Genomic DNA, 20990 nt, shown 5'->3' with positions numbered 1-20990 from the left:
CTGTTGCTATATTGTTTTAAACTAACTGATTTTCGCTATTTCAAACCCTGTTAGTAATAAAAATGGGTGCAGATGAGAGAACTCAAGCAGGGACATTTTGCCCTGGACTGCCCTGTCTTAGGCTGCAGCTCATACTTCAGCTGTAGATTTTATAAGTGCGCTTGGACACAGGTGTATCGGCACCTTTTATTTGCAATCCAGAAGGCCATGTGCTTTTATCGACAAAGCTGTCTTTCTAACCACAGAGAGACAAGTCTTTGAAAAAGTTACAGAACAAAACACTGGACATTTTAACAACCTGGCTTTGACCCGACCATGGTCTTCTCACCGAATTAAAGATATGTTAAATTGTTGGATTATTGCTGGCCATGAAAACCTAGGAACACAGACAAGTATTTGGTGTTCATTTCCAGGTGGGAGATATCCTGTCCATCATTGACATGCCTTCAAAAGAATTAACCACTTCGTGGAGGGGCAAGCATGGATTTCAGGTATGTTCTCATATTCACATTTATATTTATTCACATTCATATTCTCATATCCAGACTTAGCCAGGAGTAAGCCCCTTTGACTATCATTGTTCATAGTGCCTGTTAAAATCTGTAACATTTCCCCTAATGCAGTCACATACCATGGCAGCATCAAGTCTAATACTGTATATGAAAAATAAAATATACATTGAAATGAATGGAGACCCACCAGAGGTTGGCTCGTGACTCACCTGGTGTGTCCCAGCCCAGTATGATAAACACTGTGCTGGATACACGTGTCTATTGCTACGTTTTAAAATAATTGTTTTTTAGCTGTTTCAATTTGTGCAGAAAAATCAAGCAGATACATTTTTGCCCTGAATTGCTCTGTCTTAGACTGGATACACGCGCCTGTTACAGGATTACACACACATACAAACAGATGTTCTTAATTACTCCAAATGCCCTTTTGCTGATAAAATTAAATGGGGAGGCAAAAGAGAGACAAATAAGACAGATTTTTGCTTTTTTTTTCTTTGCACTGATCTTTTTGCCTTATGCTGCCTCTTAAAACTGCTTTTTAAATTATTTCCTAGCTCTATTTTTATTGCATGTATATTATTATATTATTATTGTTATTATAAGCTTGTAGCAAAATATGCAATGATGTGCTGGGTGGGGGGAGAGAGACACAAACACACACTTACATTGCATTGCATAGCTATTTTGCTCTGGATTCTTCCCTCCCTCCTCTGCATGTCTACTCAAAAGTAAATCACATTATAGACAATGGAGCTTACTCCCAGGCCAGTCTGGATAGGATTGCAGCCTATATTTCCTAGCTCTATTATTACTGCATGCATATTATTATAAGCTAGTAGCAAAATATGCAAAGAAGCACTGGGTGGGAAGAGAGAGAAGCTTGCAATGCTTTGCATAGCTCTTGCTCTGGGTTCTTCCCTCCCTCTGTATGCCTGCTCAAAAGTAAATCTCATTATAGCTAATGGAGCTTACTCCCAGGGAAGTGTGGCTAGGATTGCAGCCTGTATTTCCTGGCTCTATTATTAATTATTATTATTATAAGCTCATAGCAAAATATGCAATGATGTGCTGGATGGGGGGGGGGAGACAGAGAAGCTTGCATTACATTGCACAGCAATTCTGCACTGGGTTCTTTCTGCCCTGTGCATGTCTTCTCAGAAGTAAGCCACACTGCAATTAATGGGCCAGCCCAGTGCAGTCAATTACTCCCAGGTAAGTGTGGCTAATGGATGAGGTTTACACCCAGGTAAGTGTGGCCAGGTAAGTGCATCTCTACTTAGAAGTAAGTCACATTGCAGTCAATGGGTTTTATTCCCAGGTAAGTGTGGCTAGAACCGCCAGATAGGTGTGGCTAGGTAAGTGTGGTTGTGGATGGCGTTTACACCCAGGTAAGTGCAGCCAGGCAAGTGCATGTCTACTCAGAAGTAAGTCACATTGCAGTCAATGGGGCTTACTCCCAGGGAAGTGTGGCTAGGACTGCAGCCTGTGCCTCCTGGCTCTGTTCTTACTGCATGCATACTATTTGTACATTAATAATCACACTATTATTACTGCAAGGTGGTAACAAACAATGTCGCGATCAGCTCGGCGGGCAAAGACTGAAGCCTGCGGAGGAAGGCACTGGATTCCACTGCGCAGCCGCTCGGCACTCGGCTCTCCCCTCCCTGTGCCCGCAGCGCGCGCCTGGCCCCGCCCACCGCTTCCCTCGCTCCCGATCCCCCCTCCCTCCTCTCCATCCCAGCCGCCGCCGACGCCGCGGTGCATTGTGGGACACAAACAAAGTGCCCGGCTAGGCTAGGCTGGCTGGCGTGAGGGGAGGGAGGGGGAGGGAGAGGAGCGCCTGGGCCCCGCGCGCCAGCCAGCCAGCCAGCCAACCAGAGCGCGAGTGGCCCCGCGCCTCCCCCCCCAGAGCGCCTGCGTGAGAGCGCGCGCGGGCCTCGGACTCCCCTCTCGCTCCTGGCCCCCCCCTTTTCCAACGGCCGCGGCGCGCGCCAGCCCTGAGGAGGCGGCGGCTGTGGTGGCGACGGCGGCCGCCATGGCCCAGCAGGGGCCTAGACGCGGGCCCTGACGGAGCGGGAGAGGGCGAGGCGGAGGGGGGCGCTCGGCCTCCCGCGCAGGCACCTACCCGGCCCACGGAAGGGGAGGGCCTCCCCGCAGCAGGTAACGGGGAACAAGGGCAGCGGGAGGGGGGCTGGACGGAGGAGAGCCGGGCGGCAGGCCACGCCCCCAGCCCTGACCACGCCCTCAGGGCTCTGACCACGCCCCTGGTTCTCAGGCTACCCTCCCCCTGCATGAACTGTGCCCCCTCCATAGCCGGGACCAGTGGCATCTCTGCCCCCTTGTCCCCCCTGCCTGCCCTCTGCCTCCCCCCTTGTGCAGATGCCTGCTTTATTGTTGTCATAGTTTACTATTTTTATTATTATATGTGCTTGAAATTCAGCTGTTTACAGTTCTTAGTAAGAAAGATTTAAGAAAAAATTATTTTATTATGTTTACTGTTAGTTTTTGTGTGTGAAATTCAGCTATCCACATAATTCTTAGTAAGAACAATTTAAGAAAAATTATGTTTACTATTATTATATGTGCTTAAAATTCAGCTATTTACAATTCTTAGTAAGAATGATTTAAGAAAATATTATTATTATTATGTTTACTGACTACTGCAGTGGTTCTCACACATTTAGCACCGGGACCCACTTTTTAGAATGAGAATCTGTCAGGGCCCACCAGAAGTGGTGTCATGACCGAAAGTGATATCATCAAGCTAAATTTCACATATTATTCTTATGTATGATGACTTGTTTTTTATTATTATTTCTAATTTATTATTATTAAGTTTACTATTATTATATGGACTTGAAATTCAGCTAGTTGCATAAAACTTAGTAAGAACAATTTAAGAAAATATTATTATCTGTTTATTTTATTTATTTATTTTTCACATTTTTATACTGCCCTACCTCAGGTGTACACAGCTGCTCCCCTCTTTTGTCCTCACAACAACCCTGTGAGGTAGGTGAGGCTGAGAGAAAGTGACTGGCCCAAGGTCACCCAGGAAGCTTCATGGCTGAACTTACTATTACTATTGGCTGAGCTTACTATTACTATTACTATTATGTTTGTTAATACTAATTTTCTAAAATTGTTCTTACTAAGAATTATGTGAATAGCTGAATTTCAAGCAATATAATAATAATAATAATAATAATGAAGTCATCATGCATAAGAATATTGATTGAAATTCAGCTATTTGCATAATTCTTATTAAGAATAATTGAAGAAAATTATTAACAAGTAGACAATAAACATAATAGTAAACATAATAAAAATTATAATAATAAACAAGTCATCATGCATCATAATGACATATGTGCTTGAAATTCAGCTGTTCACATAATGATTCTTATTAAGAACAATTGAAGAAATTATTATCATTAATAAACAATCATAAGCATAATAATACAAGTTGTCGTGCATACAAATAATATATGTGCTTGAAATTCAACAATTCGCATAATGACTTATTAGGAACAATTTGAAATTATTAATATTAATATTAATAAGCAATCATAATAAGCATCAGAGTAAACATAATCATAAAGTCATCATGCATTATAATGATATATGTGCTTGAAATTCAACTATTTGCATAATGATTCTTAAGACCAATTGAAGAAAATTATTATTAATTAACAAAAGTAAACATAATAAACAAGTCATCATGCACAAAAATAATACCTGCTTGAGATTTCGCTATTGACGAATGATTCTTAAGAACACTTGAAGAAAATTATTATTAATAAACACACATAATAAACAATAGTAAACATAAATAATAATAATAAACAAGTCATGCATAATAATATATGTGCTTGAAATTCAGCTATTCGCGTAGTGATTTTTAATAGGAAGAATTGGAGTAAATTATTGCTGGTGTTATCTACAGTATGTCTTTGAAATTCAGCTATGCATATAATAATTAACATAATAATATTCATAAGAAGAAGAATTGGAAGAAATTATTGTTGTTCATGATGATGTTGTGCTTAAAATTCAGCCATTCACACAACAATACTTAATATGAAGAATTGGAAGAAATTATTATTGTTGCGGTTATTGGTATATGTTTGAAATTCAACTATTTGATATTCATATAATAATTCTTAACAAGAAAAATTTGAAGACATTTACAGGGGGACAGGATGGGGGAGAAATAGGTGGCCTACCAGAATGGCTTACATAGCCCAAACCTAGGCATGTCTACTCAGAAGTAAGTCACATTATAGTCCATGGCACTTGCTCCTAGATAAGTGTGGCTAGGATTACAGCCTTCGCAATCATAATAGGAAGAATGCACCAGAGTTTTGTCAACTCTGACCAGAGCTATTCTTGGAGAGTTTCTCTCCCTGGCCCACCCCAGCATGATGTAATGTTGGGAATTCCTGAAGGCTTTGTCAAACTCTCCAGGATTGCCTTCTGTAGACACCTGGCGTATGGAAGCTTAATCCTGGAAGGTTGGCAACCTTAACACAGAGGCATACAAAAAAGGGAGGGGGTGAAAGCAAGCAAGCAAATGTAAATATACTAAAGTTTTCTTCCTTGTCCACACACAAGTACAATCTTTATCTATGCTGCTGTCCCTGGAATTTACTCATTTTCCCCTGTGCTGGCAACATTTTTGTTTTAATCTATGCTGTTCAGATGCCAGTAAACACCATTTCAGACAAATCCATCCGTCTTCAAAAGCTGTCTTTGGTTCCCTATATTTCTTAAGGCTTTGCCCACTGACCTCTTCTTCCTTTCCCACTCTTTTCCCCCTATATGCATCAAGGCTTGTTGCCTTTTTCTGTATCCTTACAGACTGACTGACCCTGAGGATGCAATTGTCTCCTCCATGCAGGCTGACTTTGGCATTTATGTGCCTGCTACTCACAGCCTTAGACATTTACACTCCTTCGTGGTAATTAATCCTGTTCTGAATAGCCATCCCTTATGTGAACCTGACAGGTGTCTCTTTTATACACAACCATTTCATCTCTTTCATATCCCTTTCATATGAAAATCTTTCCACAGTCTAGTTGCTCTTGCTTCCTTATCTTGTGCTAATGCCCTTGCTCCAGTGCTGTTGGTTCCTGTGTCCCCCATACCAGTTTCTTTTCTTTTGCCTCCCATTTATGTAACTTCTGTTTCAGCTCTCCTTTCCCCATATCATTCCCAGCCCTTCAAAAAGCCATTTTTTCTTTCCCCAGTCAAGATCATATTCTGTAATCTAAGGCATTGTTTTCTCTATCCACTGATACTGTTCTTCCTCCTTGTATGGGTGACATCTCAGAGATCAGTTTCTTCAGCCAGCCCTGTATGGGCTGGTATTTAGTTTTGTCTGCTGTGGTCTCTGTTCAGCTAGGTAATTGGCACAGGGCAGCTGATATATACAAATAACTTAGAATCAGATGCCAGCTCAGTCATTGACTCATTTGGATTGCCTTTTATGCATTTGTCTCTTGGTTTGAGTTCTCCACCTATATGAGAAATATGAATAATAATCAAGAAATATCTAATTGTTGTGAGGAAATGAGAGTCTAAACCAACCATTTTCAGCCACTGTGCCGTGGCACACGGGTGTGCCATGACTGGTCCCCAGGTATGCTGCGGAAATTTGGGTCATTTATTAGTAGGGCCATTGGGGGATGTGACAGCACAGTGTGCCTTGTCAACTGTCAAAAAACTGATGGTGTGCCTTGACCATTTTAGTGCCTTGCCAGTGTGCCATGAGATGGAAAAGGTTGAATATCACTGATCTAAACCCTGTGTAGCATGATCTTATGCAGAGTTAAACCCATTTATTTCCAGTTAGGCTTAAATGTGCTTGCATAGGATTGAAGCCTTAAAGAATTGTACAAGTGGTTAATTTGTCTTGATAAGAAAACAAGAAGTTCTTAAACAAGAAGTTAATTCTGTTTCAGAAATTGCTTTCCAACAGGCAGCATGAAGCTACATGAGGCAGCTACATGTAGCATGAGGCTACATCTATAAGAGGCAATTTCCATATCTTCCTTTAAATTAATAGGAACAAATCACAATCTGCTTTAGACTAAGAAATGCATGCTGTTTTTTAAATGCTTATCAGAGTGACTTGTTGAAACACACATGTGGTTTCTTTCATGAGATAACAAAAGTTAGCTATGAATATCACTCCAGGTAAACAAGGCTGAGAGGTGCTCCTAGTTGAGGGATCACTGCGCTGAAGAGCTTGGTTTACAAAGCAGATAAAGCAACCTGTCATACAGTCAGCATTTTACACTAAAGGCAGTGGATCAGTTTGCAACATCAGGGGTACAGTTGGCTTTGCAGTATTTTTGACTGAGGCTTATGCTGAATTAACAGTCCTTGTTTATGCTGGTGGGGAGTCCTGGGGTATGTTAGTCATAGAATGTTGCTCTCTCATTACTCTCAGATCACTGTCTGCTTGAAGTAAATTTTGAATTTCAATCTTCTGTGTATACCCAGCTACATTTTATTATTATTTTTGTTCTTATACACTTATAATGTATGCATCTTATTATTTTGATCAACTTTCCACTGAAACACAGATGGATTAAGAAATGGTACATGGGTTGTTGTTTTTTTTCCTTACAGCAGAAGATAATAAAAAATATTGCTGACTGTGTTGTGGCAAGGCAGGGCATGCATGGTAGTATGACATTGTTTCTCAAGTCAGTGAAGACTAGTGTGATACCTCAGGTGGATAGTTCACCAGCAGAGAAACTTTGACAAAGTCTGGGGTCTGAGCTTTGTTTTAATGTATGCTGTTTCTGTATTTTTAGAAAAGCCTGGGGTTGCTGGTGAAGCTTTTGATATTCCTGGATGCTTATGGTTCAAGGCACTCTTATACTGTTGATTTCACCCTGTATTTGTCTGCCCTTTATTTCCAAGCTGATATGATTATACTGTGCTGGACCTCCTGGCGATTGTAGTAGTCATGACGTCCATATGAAGTAGCAGTATTTAATACAGGGTTTTATGTAGTTAAAACCCTGTATTAAATACTGCTACTGGATGGGTTTGATCCAGTTAATATTTAAGCTCCATTTTTATCAATATTTGTTTTGCCAAATTCCTGTTTCAAACTTAGTCTAGAAAACTTATGCCCACTTAAGAGAATTAGTTTCCCCCAACAGTGGCCCTAGTTCTGCACTGCTGGACCCCACCACCAGGATAGTGCGCCTGTTCAAACTGTAGAGATCCTCCTTCCTCTCCTCTCCCACCAGCAGCTCCTCTGACCACCGCAGAACACTCTGGTTCTCAGCAGCTTTTGGGCATGGCAGCCACTCAGCAGTCTCTGTTGCAGCAGTCTCCGTCATCAGTCAGTCCATCCATCAGTCAGCTAACCCGTCTGTCCTCGTTCCTCCAAACTCTTTCCTTCTGCTCTCTCAAACCTCCTTCTTTCTACACCCACAAAACTCTCCCTCTTCCAGGTGATGCTTTTATCCCTGAGGGCCTTGTTGCCCCTAAGTGGCTGCAGCTGTGCAGCCCACTCACTGCAATTTAAGGCCCTGGTGTTAACACCATGCTTCCAGGACCTGTCAGAGCAAGGGGCTGCTGTAGACACCACACCCTGTCTTCTCGAGAGATCTTGCATGTTTCCACTGCAGTTGCACCTGTATTTCCTGCAGAGGAATATATTTGAAAGAGGGACTGTAGCTCAGCAGTTGAGCACATATTTGTGTGCAGAAGATCCCAGGTTAGTCCCTGACACTACCAGTTAAAGAGGTTCTTGGATAGCAGCTGTAGTACTGGACCCAATGATCTGATTCCATATAAGACAATTTCCTGGGTTGGGGCTGAGTGGAAATAGATTTAGGGCCAAATCCTATGGGCCATTAGCGCTGGCACAAGATGTCATAAAAGTGCCCTAAAACACATTTACAACACCATGGAAGGAAGGAGTAGTGGCGCTAGACCCATTGCCGGGTGGAGGATGTTGTGCAGCTGCTAGAAACAGGTAAGAGCGCCAGACAGAAGCACAGCCTTTCAGGATGGGGGGAAGCATTCCGGGGCAAGGATGGAACCTCCGGGGGCCTTTTCTGCTGAATCCTATCCTCTGTCAGACTGAAAAGCCTGACCCAGAAGTTCGCAAGTCTGCACTGACAGAATAGCCAGCACAGACATGAGAATCCCCATTGCGGGGCCAGCACCATTACTTGGGGGAAGGGGATGAATGTCCCCTTCCCCTGAGGAGACCTCCTGTGGCTTCCGGACACCTGCAGGATACAGTGGTCTTCATTTTGGTGCTGCTGTTCCACCGGGGGTCACATCTGTAAGGATTGGGCTGCCCATCCACACTACCTAGCATCTTTTCTTCATGAACAGAACAAAGCATTGTTCTCAAAACTGGTTACATTCCTGTCCTTTGGGCAAAGAGGAATTGATTGGCACTGTTGATCTCATGAATTCTGTGTGTAGGCTGGACTGGGATAATGGGGTCAGCACAGACTGCTCAATTGGAATTGAGATTTAGTTCTGGGTTTTGCACATCCAGATTAAACATACTTGAGTCGCTCCAGCCCACAGCCTTAAAAGTAAATAAACTGTGCGAGAGAGGAGTGTACTTAGAAGTACATCATCATGGTCCAAACAATTCAGGTTTTGTCAGTTCTGTAGCAAGACTGTTTTGAGAGAAAGATGGTTTAGTAGAAGAAGAATTCATGTTCAAAATTATTCTAGAGATTCTTAGACAGAATGCAAAAGAGACAATACCTGTTGTCAACTTAATCAAAGGCAAATCCTTTGAACTTTAAGATTTGAAATAAAATAATAGAAAGCAATTTAATGCTTTCTTATTATTAATTAATGCTTAATAATTAATTAATGCTTAATAATAATAACATTATTAATGCTTAATAATAGAAAGCAATTTAATGCCTTATCTGTACCATAATCTTGTCAGTCTGGCACAAGAGGTAGTACGGTAGCTGAACCAAACTGAACAGCTATCCCCTGCTGTAGTCTTGTGAAATAAGTCTCTTGTCTGTGCCCCAAAAGTTCCATCACAGATAGCATTGGAACTTTACCTGTTTAAAGTTATGCATACTTACAGGAGTCCCATTGATCTCAGTGGAACATAACCACTATGTCCTAAGTGCATTTACTTGGAAGTACAGTAGGTTTCTAAGAAACTGGAACAGGAACTTTCTAAGTCCAAGATAGGTGAATTACATAGAGACTTCTTGAAGAAAATCAAACCAATTTGCTTATTTCAGATACTGATCTTAATTAAATATTTTTCCCCCCAGTGGCATATTTCAAGATACACTGTTGTTGCATTTCTATGGAGAAACTCAACCTTTAAAAACACCTCAGTATGATGTATTTAACAGTTCTGCCCATAGTTTTTAGACTTTCCTACAACCAGAGGGGCAAGACATTTGACAATAATGTTGGTGTTCTTACTATGCAGCAGGATTATAGATCTTTGATCCTTCCAAGTGTCACGTTTTCAGGCACTTGGGCTTTTGTGATTTCCATCCAGGAAACATCCTTTTGTAGGTGGTTGTAAGAAGTGCCACCTATCCTGGCCTTTTGAATCCTGGCAAAAACGTGTTGGTTCCACCAATTATCTGGTGTGCTCCCTGGGGCATTTGGTGAGCCGCTGTGAGATACAGGAAGCTGGACTAGATGGGCCTATGGCCTGATCCAGTGGGGCTGTTCTTATGTTCTTATGTTCTTATCCTTTTTGGACCTGTTGATTCAAGGACCTCCTCCAAATGACTTTTCTCACTGCCTTTGTTGATGTTTTTAACTTTATTGTCATTATATTATGAATTGCTTTATCTGTTCTAGCCAAATTGGAAAAATTTTAATCAAGGCAGCAAAGTTTAAATAAATGTTAGCTTTATATACCACCCCAAAGAGACATGGTCCAGTGGGAAAAGAACGCTTTGTAACTCAAGCTTGCCAACATATTTAAGTTATCCTTCAAAAAGAGATTACTTATTGTGGATTCTTTTAAAGTTTTATTCAGAGTAAAGGTTAGACAAAGTATCTTAGGGCACAATCCTAACCAGGTCTACTCAGAAGTAAGTTCTGTTGTGTTCAATGGGACTTACACCCAGGAAAGTGAGGTTAGAATTGCAGCCTTAGTTTTGGAAGGTGATTTTGACTAACTTATCCCACCAGTTCCATCTTGAAAGGGGTGTTCCATCTTTTTTTTTTAATGTTTAGTTTCAACGATGTTGACGTTACTTATAAAATATAGGTTTTCCACCTTAGAACAAAAAGGACTGGCACCCTTCACTGATGGCAGCTAGAATCCTTGCAAGAGAGACATTGACATAGTTGTCCTTGGTAATTAAATTGGTCTTTTTGGCTGACTTGATTTCAGCGATGAGGCAAGGGATAAACTCTCCTTGAAGCAGCGTTTCCCCCAGACCAGATTCAGGAGCAGAGCAAAACAATGTGCGTCAGGATATTGGAGCTGCTCCTGTTATATATTCCACTGTTCTACTTAAGTGGGCAGAGGGGCATTTGCCCAATTGAATAAACTAGTTGTGCCAGCCTTGCAAGAAGTTTCAAAAGTGAAGAACCTACCAAAACAAAAACAGTTTTAAAAAAAGCATCAGTAACCTACCTATTAATATGACAGGATGTAAGACAGACTTTCGGGGGGGGGGGGATGACTTGTAGTTTAAACTTTAGGAAACACAGGTTAAAAAAATGTAGCTGCTCTCCATTTACCAGATTTAGGGAAGAAAAAGCCCTAAGGAAAACTGGAAATTTAAATTCGGGTTTGTTTATTTAATATTAATACATCATCAGTGGAACATATAGGAACAGCTTGACTACAGTCGCACAGTAACTTTTCATCTCTGGTCACCCTTCACAAATTCTAACTGAAGATAAACAGTGTTATTTTTTTCCCCGCCCAAACTGACACCTATTTACAAAAAATAACTGTGCAGGGCTTTACAGGTGAACATTCCTCTCTCTTCTGTTTATTGTCTCCTGCTTAATTTGAGCCAGAGTTTGCTAGGATTCAGGCCAGAACTTGTTTTTACTGCCAGGACTTAGCCTAAGAACATGTGAAGTAACTGATGGTCTCTGGCAAGTGAAACACCTACTTTAGTCACCAAGGAAAATAGGTTACACAGTCCTCAGATAAACTCCATACAGAAGTAACTTCCAGGCTATTTTCTCATCAGGCAACTGCAGCAAATGTAAACAATTATGTCCAATTCACACCTTTCCCTGTGACTCAGGGCTAGGAACAGGTAAATAGGAGGTGCCTTCCAGAGTCAAAACAAAACAGAGCACTGACAGTCTTCGAATTGTTATCTGAGACTGCAATCCTGCATCAGCTTACTTGAGAGTAAGTCCCATTGAGCTCAGTGAAGTTTACTTCCAAGTAAATATGTATATGATTGTGCTATAAGATTAGTGGGGTTTGAGCCATATAGGGGGAAAAAAGATACAAACAACAGAGCTGTAGATCTGAGCTGAGCAGTGTTTCTAAGAAAGCCTAATTTTTGCTAGCATGTCTGTGCTTAATCCCGCAGCAGAAACAGAACTTATTTGGGGAACATTTAGAGATCATAGCATGTATATTTTTTGTTCAGGCAGTTTGCTCTGATAAAGCTGACTCAGTGCAAAAAGGGCGAGGGCACTACCAGATACTTGTCTTGTTTAAACTTGAGCAAGATTCCTGAAAGTCGCTTCCTTTTACAAAGGTGGCTTATATGTAGTGGGTGGGTTAATGAATACACATGCACCTCAAACACTTCTCTTTTCAGTGCAGCAGCAAGACAAGTAGCAGTGAGAGTTGGAAGGCTTTTTGGAACCCTTAAAAGGAAATATTGAAAATGCTTATAGTGAAATATTATTAAAGTAGCATTTTAAAGCATTAAAGGCAGTTCACACAACTGGATGTCTTGGATTCAAAAGTTAAATGGAGATGGCACTGTTGCTGTCTTGATTATTACAAATAATGCACCTGGAACTCGGCATGTAGGAATGTTTTCAAATGTTGCAGAATACCTTCAGGCATTTGGTCCATGAATGGGAAACCTACTAAGCATGTTTCTGTTACAGTATGCCAATGTGGCCTTTGTACAATGCAGCCTCTAACTCCCCTTGTTGCTCACTTGCCTCAAATTGCATCCCTTGAAAAGAGTTCATGAATATTTGACCACATGCACAATGAGCAAAAAAACTAACATACAGAAGGGTTGAAATTTGCTTCCATTCATTCAGACCACTTTCTGAAGTTCATGAAGTTTAAAGCAAAAGTTCAGAATTGGAATATGCAGATCCTTCAGTTACATGTGCTTATTAGAGAAAGGATTACGCTTTAATTTCACACATTTATTGGAATGAGGCCAGATATGAATCAATACATATTGATTCAGGAAGCAAGTTTTAATCAGTCATTATTGTGACAAGGCCAACCCCATGCATGTTGACACATAAGAAATTCCCACTGAACTAGATGGTGCAGACACCCAGTATATGTGCAAGAACTGCAGCTTGAGCAATGTACAGTATATGATATACTTTTGAAGAGTTCACTGTTCTTTTAATGTTGAACGGAGTATCTATATTCATTGCTATTTTCTGGACCATGTCTGAAAATGAGCTGCTTCTGTTTCTGCGTAATGCTGAGGGTCTAACACTTTTTCTAAGCCTAAATAATAAACCTTTCCTTATATGTAAATATAATGTTGATGCTTCAGTTTGCAGATGCAGCAGCTTGCAGCTTCACAATCTGTGTTTGTGGTACATTTCAAATTATCTGAATAAAATAAACATACACCTTTAAGTTCCATATTTATATCAAATATTGCAATTTGAATTAAATTATTCACCAGGTATTTCATATTTATATTGCAGAAATTCAATTCTCCCCCCCCCCCATTTCCACCCCATCCCAAATCATGGGATGGCTTCAACATCTCTGATGAAAGTAGTACTGAAGCATCTTCCCTTTAGCTTCACTACTAAAAAAGTAATGCTTCTTAAATACTCAGCTTTGCCAGTCTAATGCCCATAATTATTTTTCCAGTGTCATAGTGTGTTAACCTGTTTATAAAACTGAAGGTATAATGCATATTTAAACAGTTGTTCTCTTTCAGATATAGATCTTAGTGTAGTTCATGGGAACAAGGGAACTGGGACCAAGCACTCACAGCATTTATATCCTGCTTTAAGTTGTTGGAAGAAGTGGGTTGTATCCTAAGAAAGTTAGTCATGACTAAGCCCAGTTAAAATTAATAGGGCTCAAGTCAGTCAAAACTACGTAATTTGTCTGTATTTATTTCAGTAGTGCTTAGTACTGAGCCACTAACTCAGGGTGATTCTACTGCCAAGCAACAATAAAGGCAGCAGCATATGTACAACAGCACTGTTCGGCTTAATGGGAGGGAGCCAGACAATTTAACTTTGTGCAGGCTTGTTACCCATGTAAGTAACAAAAAGATGTTCAAGATTTCCCTCTGATAGGCAATAGGTCATACTTAAATGTTGTCATTCAGATAAGGCTGGCTTAAGAAACTGACCTTAGATGCTTACTCTAGTAGAAAGAGAAAGTTCTGCTATATTTAGAAGTCTGTGAGTATTATTGGAAGCAGCCACAGTATCTGAGCAACTAAACTCTTAACACTTGAAAGTGTGGTCTCAGCTCTTAGGCTTTCTTCAGGATCTCAAGAAATACTGCTGAAGAGGTAGCCATCTCATTGTGTTATACGTAATTTCTGAAGAGCTGAGCACTTTGTCTGTATTACTCTTAAGCCATTGGGATCTTAAACCAAAAGGGACCAAATGTGTACACTTGTGGGCCAGGTGAAAATGGGTTAACCCATTTCTGCCCGCCCTGCAGGTATACACATTTGATCCCTGTTGTTGTTCAAATCCCCCCTCAGCCATGAAGCTTCCTGGGTGACCTTGGGCCAGTCACTTTCTCTCAGCCTCACCTACCTCACAGGGTTGTTGTGAGAAAAAAGGAGAGGAACAGCTGTTTACACCGCCCTGAGCTCTTTGGAGGAAGGGCGGTATAAAAATGTGATAAATAAATAAATAAAAATAAATATATGCAGCCTTGGGTAGAAATGGCTTAAGGTTGATAGACTACTTACCATTGCCTTTGGAAGTAGTTAAGAACATAAGAACAGCCCCGCTGGATCAGGAAGCCTGTGAATCACTTAAAGGCAGGTTGGGCAAATTGCAAGTATATGATAGGTGGTGCAGGTGCAGCAGCAGCAGTCACGCCTCCCAGAGCGGGCGGGCGGGCGAGCAGCCTGGACCACCTGCTGCCCTCCCGCAGCCCCCCACGCTCCGCCTGCAGGGACCCCGCCGCCCACTCACCTTCCAGCCCAGGGCTGCGCCCAGTCCACCCTCTACCCTAGGGGTGGGCTGGAGAGAGGGGCGCTTTCTCTCACAAAAGCTGCACAGCGGGGAGGCGAGGTGACGCGAGGCTCTCTTCTTCCTCCCCCCACCCACCCTTGTCTGGCGGCCTGCGCTGCTGCAGCTCCAGCCTCTCCTATCCAGCCCGGGCACTGAGGGGGAGGGGGTGCGAGCGGAGCGACAAACGGTGACTGCGCTCGCTCTCACTTCGTTTTTCCGCCCGCCCCCACGCCCGGTGAGAGTCACAGAGCGCGCGCACTCTAGGCTGCCCCTGCGCAGGCTCTCAGAACCCAGAAGGCGGCTCTTCAGCGCCACCTGCTGGCCAAGCCGTGGAACTGCAGGAACAGCTGGAGCAGCTCCGCGATCGACTCATTTTGCCCTCGTGGTCGACCTGTCGATCGCGATCGACCTATTGAGCACCCCTGTGATATGGGGTGAGGGCAGGGAGTCAGAGGTTAAACTTTTATTGGGTAAGATTACAGATGCAACTTGATAGATCCCCACTGTTGTCTTGGTTCAGACATTCTCACATCACTGTGTCTGTCTAAATCAGTCTCACAAAATCATAACAATGCTAAAATAGTTGGATGTCATAAATGTAGTAGGGGTTTTTTGTTGTTTTGTTTTTGGCACAGCATGAGAAAAGGTTATTACTGAAAAGCTGGGGAGAGAAGAGAAGATTGTGTTACTATTTAGGCCAACTGCTGTCTTTAATGTTCAAAACATTTGGTGTTGAAAGAAAAAAGACAAAGATTAATTGACCACAGCTCAGTTGTCCCAGGTCTGTTCTGATGAAATTATTGTTCAAGTTTATGTTTGTCTAGTGATTTCAGCAAAGAATAAAATGCAGTAGTAGTCGGCTAATAGTCCTTATGAGTGTAAACAGATACATGGATGTTACAAAAAATATTTTATATGGGTAATTCAGTTTCCCAATAATTCAAGTCTTTTGTTACCTTTACAAATTATAGCCTTCATGCTCCATAGATTTCATGCTGGAGCAGCTGCAAGCAAATTCAGCAGTCTAGCCTGGCCTTGACCTTTCAGACTTAAGAGTGTATGTACTCAAGTCAGAGTGGTATTTTATTTCATTGAGTATCTTTTCCTGGCTCTATAGGTTGAAAGGCATTTAGTTTACTATGGCCTCTGTCAGGTTTTTTTTTTTTTTTAAGTACTGTGGTAAGCCTGAGTTTAGTATGTAGAAAAATCAATGACTATTCTAGCTCCTCATTTCCCTCCCGCCTCTGGAGATCCAGAAAATAACCTGTCAAGATTTTTTGTTACCTGAAACCAAGCTAGTTAAGGCACTTGCCAATATAAGAAGCTGCTTGGTGTTACTTCAGCACTTAGGAATCCTACTAACCACCAGCCTTCTGGTTGCTTTTGCATGATTCAGTAGCTGTTCCAAAGGAGTTAATAGCACTCAAGTGCACTTTCCCTTGAATGAAAGCTTGCAAACTGCAACATGGACCTGATTTCCTCAAGAAGTAGCCACATTGCACAGTTAGGCAACACAATACCAGATTTCTTCCATATGGACCCAGACCACTCTTACATCCTGCATGTACACAGAAAATTTTTTGGATATGTCATCCAATTTGAAAAGTCTGAAATCTCATGTTCCTAAAGCTGCAATCCTATTCATACTTTCCTGGGAGTAAACTACGTTGACTGTATTGGAACTTACTTCTGAGTAGGTAGGCAGAGGATTGAGCTCTAACATGATTACTAGTTACATCAGCTAAATGGAAACTCTTGTTCAGAGGCAATGTTCCAGTACTAGTTATGACTCCTTGTTATTCATCCCCCTGCTTTGGAAAGACAATGCTGTACCACAAGGATCCTTGATATGATTCCGTAGGGCATTTTGTATGTTCTTCTGGCCTGGGTAGCCTGGGAAGATACCAATCCAAATTCTGTAGCTATCATGATGGATAAACTTTTACATAAGAACAGCCCAGCTGGATCAGGTCATAGGCCCATCTAGTCCAGCTTCCTGTATCTCACAGTGGCCCACCAAATGCCCCAGGGAGCACACAAGACAACAAGAGACCTTCATCCTGGTGTCCTCCCTTGCATCTGGCATTCTGACACAGCCCATTTCTAAAAGCAGGAAGTTGCACATACATGTCACGGCTTGTAACCTGTGATGGATTTTTCCTCCAGAAATTTGTCCAATCCCTTTTTAAAGGCATCTAGGCCCGATGTCATCACCACATCCTGTGGTAAAGAGTTCCACAGACCAACTACATGCTGAGTAAAGAAATATTTTCTTTTGTCTCTGGTAACTCTAGCAAAGGATTTTCCTTTGTATATTGATTCTTTCTACAAAATATAAAGAAAGTGAATTATTTTGGAAAGTTGGAAAATGAAAACATTTTTCAGCAGTGGAGAATTAGGCTGTTGTTGTCTAACACTGAATTCAATACAAACATGCTTAAAGAGAAAAGTTGCCCTCAAATGCAGAAGGATCCTACTGGAAGCTGCCAAGAGACATACTAATCAGAGCTCTCACATTAACTGTTTGTCCTGGTCCAGACTGGGGCCCCATAGGGAGTATCAGTTAAGGAATCTGGCACATGTATCCCAACAAGAATTGAGAGTAGAACCACTACTGAGCAGCTTAAGAACAGCCAACTAGGGTATTGCACCTGTGACCATCTAGAGCCCAATGAGGGTTTAAATAGTCCTACTGACATTTCTTGTTGTTTCTATCTCTGCCCCTTCTAAGGAAACCATTGGTGTTTAAAGGGACAATGTTCTGTTTCTCAGATGCTAGTTCCAATGATGTTGAGGAAGCTCTGCTGCCCTGGAGGTGGTGTTTTAACCAAGAGGTGTCATCCTGTGTTGCTGAGATTTCTGAAGATGAGAGGGATGCTATCTTTTGCATTTCCAGTAGGGGCATTACTGGCTCCTAGGATTCCACACCCATGGAAGTTTCTGGCAGGGCAGTGCTTTCTGAGGATGGCTTCTTTAACCAGTTTTTTTCCATTTTCTCTGTCCTCAAACATCATCTCTGATAATTCACAGGCCAACACACATTTTGCTTCCTTAAATGTTACACCAATTCCTGGGTATATTTGGGGTGCTGATTCCAAAAATGGCATCTGTTTTGCCCTATCACGTCTAGTTTAGGAGACACGGTATAGCCTCTTTAGTGAATGGTTCAAGCAGCTTCCTCATGAGGAAGCCTACACCTTGACTTCCTCATGAGGAAGCTGCTTGAACCATTCACTAAAGAGGCTATGCCGTGTCTCCAAACCTAATCTAAACTTCACTAATGAGGCTATACTATATCTCCAAAACTGGATGTGATAGGGCAAAACAGATGCCATTTTTGAAATCGGCACCCCAAATTCATATCAAACCACCATAAAGTTTGGGAAAAATTTTCTGACCCTCAATTTTGTAGGCCTGGGTAATAGGGAGTCTGAATCCTGGGCCATGGAAGTTGCTGTCATCATTACCCAGATTGTCTCCATAGGATTGCCAGGTTGCAGCTGGAGAACCTGCTAGTACTGATGCAGTACAAGTGTTTGCAACTGTGTTATGCCCATCTTCACAGCAGACAAACAGGAGCATGAGCCAAAGAACTTGGGAAGGAGTGAAGCAGAAGGCACAATGGTGGCCTCTCTCTTCCGTTGCACCACTACTGTCTTCCAGAGTGCAGTCTGGTGTCTATATTGAGGAATTCTTTGCATTCTGTGTTCTTTATTGTGTACTTTGCATCTAATGTTTGAGTGTGGAAAGACATGGTTTTAAAAGCTTTTTTTATAACTGGCAGTATTTTAGAGTAAATGAAGATGGTGTATTTCAGGTTGATTTCTGTTCACTAATACACATTCTGAAGGCTAAAGACTTCATTTGCCTGTTGTGCAAGCAGATTTCATTTGCTTTTTCTGTCAAATAAGTGTTGTATTTTATCCTTAACTTTTCATTTTCAAATTGCCTGAGAGCTCATTTTACATCCATATAACCACCAGCATTGGGTTCTTCTTTGTTAAATTGTTAGTGTTTGTATCGTAATTTCTAGCTATTGAAATAGATGGGCCATGTGATATTTGTATACTACTAGTCCAAGGATTTGAGCTCCAGAGGAGTGGTTATTTTTTGTTAAAGTACTTTGCAATACAATGAGTGAGGAAACAAGCACAAGGCAGGAAAATGAGGTTGAATTTGACTATTTTTCAGTAGAGCAGCAAGAGTAATTTACCAAAAGGAATAGACTGCCACTAAAATAAATTTTCAGTTCTTAGGCTTGTGAAATGCACTGGAGACAAATCTTCCTTGATTTTTTAGGTGAAGTGTTCTGCCTCTTCCTCCCCAAACTGTATTATTTTAGCCAGACCTTAAGTGCATATTTTACACTGAAATAATTGCTTTTTCTTAGAAGCACATGTAGTGCCCTCCAAGCATGGAGTCACTTTAAACTATCCCTGATCTGCAGCTCATTTACAAACAGGTAATGTCAGGAATGTTGATTCCGCACACCAGGGCTTTTCAAACTGGGGTGTTGTAATGCCCCAGCCTGTGAGCCCTGGTCTCTGCCCCCTTAAGGGGCAGGGGAGCCTGGAGGCAGGGAGGAGGCAGCGGCGCAATCCCCAGGATCATGCTGCCCAGGGGGGTTGCAGGGGCTTGGGTGCACTTACCCAAGCCTCCTGTAGCCTCCCCAGGCTGTGGGGAGCCTGGCGTGACCTGCAGCAGGGCTCCCCGCAACAGTGAAAGTAAATGCGGAGCAATTGCGCCCCACCTCCGCGATCACTCTGTATTTACTTTCATTGCTGCGGGGAGCCCTGCTGCAGGTCGCGTCAGGCTCCCTGTAGCCTGGGCAGCCTGCAGGAGGCTTGGGTAAGTGCACGCCTGGGGTTCACGCCACTGCCTTCCCCCTGCCCCTGCTGCCTCCCGCCCGCCCGCCCACGCAAGTACTTAGTGGCTCTCAAACTCTCCCAGAGAGTTTGAGAACCACTGCCGCACACACTTCTTTTCCCTTCCACCCCAGTCAATTTGCAAGTTATTGATCCAAATGAATTTTTTTTAAAATATATTTTATTCATTCATTACAGATACAGGAAAGGAAATAGGCTTAACTTTGGGTAGGGTACAACACAGGTTACACATAAGGTTTAGCCCCAAATTCCATCATACATCATTCAATTAACACACAAAAAAACACAATAATCATCAATACAAAGGTTCGCATATTTATCAATATAAAAAATTAATTTTTAGGAAACACTCCATTTTATCTAACTAGATTTATCTACAGATCCAAATGAATTTTTAAGAGCTCCACAGGGCAAAATAATGGCTACCCTCTGCTGTCAGAGTCAGTAGCTCATCCCTCATCCAGTATTTTGTCAAATTTCTGGTTCAAGCTTTGCCTAGAGATCCTATGCCCACTTTAAGCTATTTAGCGCCCCTTTGTTCCCCAGCAGTGGCCCTAGTTTTGCACTGCAGGACCCCACCATCAGGGTAACTGGTCTGTTCAACCTACAGAGGTCCTCCTTCCGCCCCTCTCCTGCCAGCAACTTCTCCAGCCACCTCAGCAACACCTTGGTCCTCAGCCGGTCTTGGGCGGGGCAGTCACACCAATCTCCAGCAGTCCCTGTCCCAGCAGTCCTCAGAAGTCCATTTGCCCATCTGTCCATTATCCAGTTAGTCCATTTGTCAGTCAACAGGTCCAGTAGTTCATCAACCAGTCTATTAATCCATCAGTTTGTTCCTTCCTTCCTTCCTCCAAGATTTCCTCCTAACTACCCTCACCCCTTTTCTTTCCTGCAGGTGCTGCTTTTAACCCTTAGGGCTTTTTTACCTCCAAGTGGCTGCAGCTATGCAGCACACTTTCTGCAATCTAAGGCCCTGGTGGTAACCCCATGCTTGCCTGCCAGACCAAGGAGCCACTGTTGACACCACACCCTATCTCCTCAAGGCATCTTGCGCATTCCATTACATCCAGTTAGCATGTAGGACTACAGCTTTGTACATTTGTGATTTGGGGTGGAAAGTGTGCTAGGAAAACAGTTTATCCAAATTGATAACACATAATTAATATTACGAACTAGGATCCTGCTGTAGAGTTGAGTTTGA

General features: G+C 42.1%; 1 protein-coding gene across 2 annotated transcripts in view; it reads left to right on the top strand.

The window, feature by feature from the left end:
* The first annotated feature begins 2335 nt into the window (after window positions 1-2335).
* Window positions 2336-20990, top strand: part of ZBTB44 (zinc finger and BTB domain containing 44) — a 34244-nt gene continuing 15589 nt past the window's right edge. For both annotated transcript variants that reach the window (XM_066639562.1, XM_066639564.1), the window contains exon 1: window positions 2336-2672. The gene's annotated coding sequence lies outside the window, so the exon portion shown is untranslated. The remainder of the gene's footprint in view (window positions 2673-20990) is intronic.

Source organism: Tiliqua scincoides, chromosome 11, assembly GCF_035046505.1.
Source record: "Tiliqua scincoides isolate rTilSci1 chromosome 11, rTilSci1.hap2, whole genome shotgun sequence".
Classification (NCBI taxonomy): domain Eukaryota; kingdom Metazoa; phylum Chordata; class Lepidosauria; order Squamata; family Scincidae; genus Tiliqua; species Tiliqua scincoides.
The sequence above is the reverse complement of the archived record's forward strand: the minus strand, read 5'-3'. Positions and strand labels throughout refer to the sequence as shown.